This window comes from Neomonachus schauinslandi, chromosome 8 (genome assembly GCF_002201575.2).
Source record: "Neomonachus schauinslandi chromosome 8, ASM220157v2, whole genome shotgun sequence".
Classification (NCBI taxonomy): Eukaryota; Metazoa; Chordata; class Mammalia; order Carnivora; family Phocidae; genus Neomonachus; species Neomonachus schauinslandi.
The window spans coordinates 25,026,475-25,030,188 of record NC_058410.1 but is presented as its reverse complement, the minus strand read 5'-3'; positions in this window follow the sequence as shown (position 1 = coordinate 25,030,188).

Genomic DNA, 3,714 nt, shown 5'->3' with positions numbered 1-3,714 from the left:
TTATTCACCTCAGGCACCTTCATCTAGAATTCCAGGCCTCTTCCTGCCCTCTAATCTTACCACTCTTCCATGTTCGAGGCGTTTCTTCCGTCAGCAATGGCCTCCCTTTTCTTACCTTGTGTGGTAGGACAGAATTCTATCATTTCTTCAAGGTGTCCCATGAATACTGCTTCCTCATCCAGGCCTATCTTGATCTCTCCCACTTACTCTTTCTTTTTTTTTTTTTTTTAAGATTTTATTTATTTATTTGACAGACAGAGAGATAGCGAGAGCAAGAACACAAGCACGGAGAGTGGGAGAGGGAGAAGCAGGCTTCCTGCGGAGCAAGAAGCCCGATGCGGGGCTCGATCCCAGGACCCCGGGATCATGACCTAAGCCGAAGGCAGACGCTTAACGACTGAGCCACCCAGGCGCCCCACCCACTCACTCTTTCTTTCTGAATTGCACTTTCCACATCTTTTTTGGTTCCTGTTCACATCACATCCTGTACTGTGGTTATGCATGTCTTATTCCTTGAAAACACTTGAAGGATGGGGTGAAATTGTCTGAAAGATCTGTAAATTGAGTCCTTAGTACAGTGTCATAAATACATAAAATCTATGCCATAATTATTTTTAAGCTAATATAGCTTCTTCCATTAATTAAATAAAACTTCAGGTGTCCTTGGATTCAAAACATATTTAAATGAAATTTACCCAACTGGATAGTACAAAAATCAAAAAATTGAAAGACTAAGTGTGTATTGACTCACTACAGGACCAATTGGTTGACTAAATATGTTCTTTACTAAACAGAATGATGAAAAGGCCTTTGTTCAGAATCATTTTCTTATTAGACAAAGAGCTCATTATACCATTCACTAAAGTTTGACTTGGATTCAGGAGAGTTCTAAATTGAAAATAAATAAATAAAAACCTATCATGCAATTGGATCTTACATAGTCAAACTCATTTTGAAACAATATTTAATAACTTGAGGAAATGCTCATATGGGACATTGAATAAAAATTATAGGATGCCAAATGATACATGATTTAAATTTAATATCCAGGGACACCTGGGTGGCTCAGTCAGTTGGGCATCTGCCTTCGGCTCAGGTCATGATCCCAGGGTCCTGGGATCGAGCCCTGTATCGGGCTCCCTGCTCAGCGGGAAGCCTGCTTCTCCCTCTCCCTCTGCTGTTCCCCCCTGCTTGTGCTCTCTCTCTCTGTGTCAAATAAATAAATAAAATCTTTAAAAATAAATAAATAAATAAATTTAAATATCCAATAAAAATAAAATGTATTGAAATGTAACAAAATCTATTAAGTGACTTATATCTGAGTAAAATAAAATGCTGATAATTTTTACTTTCTCCATTTTATTTTTCTGTATTTTTATTAATTTTCTAAATAAATGCTTATTGCTTTTATAATTGAGAAAACTATGAAAATGTATTTTAAGTAAAAGAGTGGCTCTCAGTCAGGGGTGATTTTGTCCCCCAGAAGACATTTGGGAATTTCTGGAGACATTTTTGTCACAACTGTGGGGAGAGGCTTTGCTCTTGATACCTAGTGAGTAGAAGCCAGCAATGCTGCTAAACCTCTTGCAATGCACAGGACAGCTCCCACGAGAAAGATTTATTTGGCACAAAATTGTCAATAGTGCTGAAGTTAAGAAACACTGTAATAGAAAGAAAGAACCAATAGAGGAATTGACTTACCAAACCATGGTGCATCTATCAATATAATGGACTATTGTGCAGGTTTTGAAACTTGCACTGCCTAAATATTTATGGAGATGACAATCTAATCATTAGTGCTTTTTTCTCATGCTGAACAGTCAGCTCTTTAGTATGCTCTAAATTATATTATCCTTTTTTATGTACATGATCTTCTTACGTTCTTAACAAGGAGAATTCTTTGGGGATATGATCAGCACTTATTTACCATTCCCCTCAACATACCTTACACAGTGCTAGTAAAAGGAAGAAACTGCAATTTGTACGGTAAATTTTTCATATCCCCTTAATCTAAACACTCTTTCCCTTGTATATGACTGAACTGCAACTCAAACAATGCTCCTCAATAATTGGTCACATCAGCATATATGTTATAACTATGTATGTTTCTATCTATCATCTATCTATCTGTCTGTCTATCTATCTATCATCTATCTATCTTTCTATCTAAAAACACCATAGTTGAAAGGTGAAGAAAAATTACAAAGTTGAGTTAGCCCCAGGAATCTTAGAAACTCAGAGTATAACAGAAGTAATCTTTTATCCCTCACCTTCTTTCCCCCTGTTTGTCTACCTAATTCTTTCAGGCATACCTACATAATGAGGATGACTTATGTCAGCTCTGGAGTCACATTTTATATACTCATGATGATGGAGAAAGGAAAGGTTCTAACTACCTAACATTCCAGCAGAAAAGACTCTGCAGAAAGCCATTGTCTCACATGTTATGAACCTATCTTTGGACCAAACCATGGAGGGGGGTGTAAGTAATTATAAATGGTTTAACCTTGCCAAAGCTTGTGATAAGGTAAATTCTATCATGAGAGGAAAGAAGAATATGATGCTAGGTGGTCAAAGACAACAATCGCCATGGAATTTTAATGGAGGTATTTTTATTCACATAATAATGGCTCTATGCACTCCAGGGTTTTATGCTTATAAGATAGGTACTCCCTCATACCTTGAAGATGATATTTGATTTCTTCAAGAACCCTTTTTGTTTTCATATTATCTATTAATGTTTTTGGGGAAAAGTTAAACTTTAATGTCTTTTTGTTTTAGTTCTCTATAGATGGAACACTAATGTCATCACACTTAATGTTTCAAGATTTTTTGTTCATTAAATATTATGTAGGATTAACAGTATAAAACAAATGTGAGTAGGACCACTCAGTTATACTGCTCAATTAGGCACAGAAGTATTATATAAGCAATCCCAGAAAGTTTATCTGATCCTTGATATTTCAGGAGATTATGTGATTGTGTTGCACAGCTTCAAACCAATTCAAAGGTTTCACTTGAAGGAAAAGGCTGTATTTAACTTTAGCAAACCCAGACCATACCAAGATCAACATACAATTTCCTGAGATGTTTCATTGACATCATTACAATTTCTGCTCAGAGGAGAATGGCAACCAGGATAATCAACAAAGATGCTTTCAAGATATCTAAAATGAATTCTATAATTTGGTGATTAAGTCTTATTCTTTTATTGGGCTTATGATCCTGGTCTATGACCTACACAAGTGTTTTTTAGGTACTCCCCAGGAACTTCCCTTTAGGTAAGACAAAAAGGCTATACGGTGCTGAAGTCAAGGGAGTGCCCACCCTTGGGTAGGATGTTTCTGGTAAAGTTTATACTTAGTCTTTCTCTGGAGAGTATGCTTATACGTGTTATGTAGAGTACTTTGGGTCTATTTTTAAATGGTTTCTTTTCTCTCCTCTCATCAGAAAAACAAGGGATTTTTCTTTATTCTTCATCATTAGAACCTATTGGGGTTCTTGGAATTTAAATCTATGAAAGTGTGGGTGCTCCCCTAAGTCTGCAGCCCCAAGGAGTTTCTCATTCTCATACTAGTTCACAGTCAGTCTTTAATAATTTGTCAAAATCACCGGGTAAATCTTCTTTTTTTAAATATTTTATTTATTTGAGAGAGAGAGAATGAGAGAGAGAGAGCACATGAGAGGGGGGAGGGTCAGAGGGAGAAGCAGACT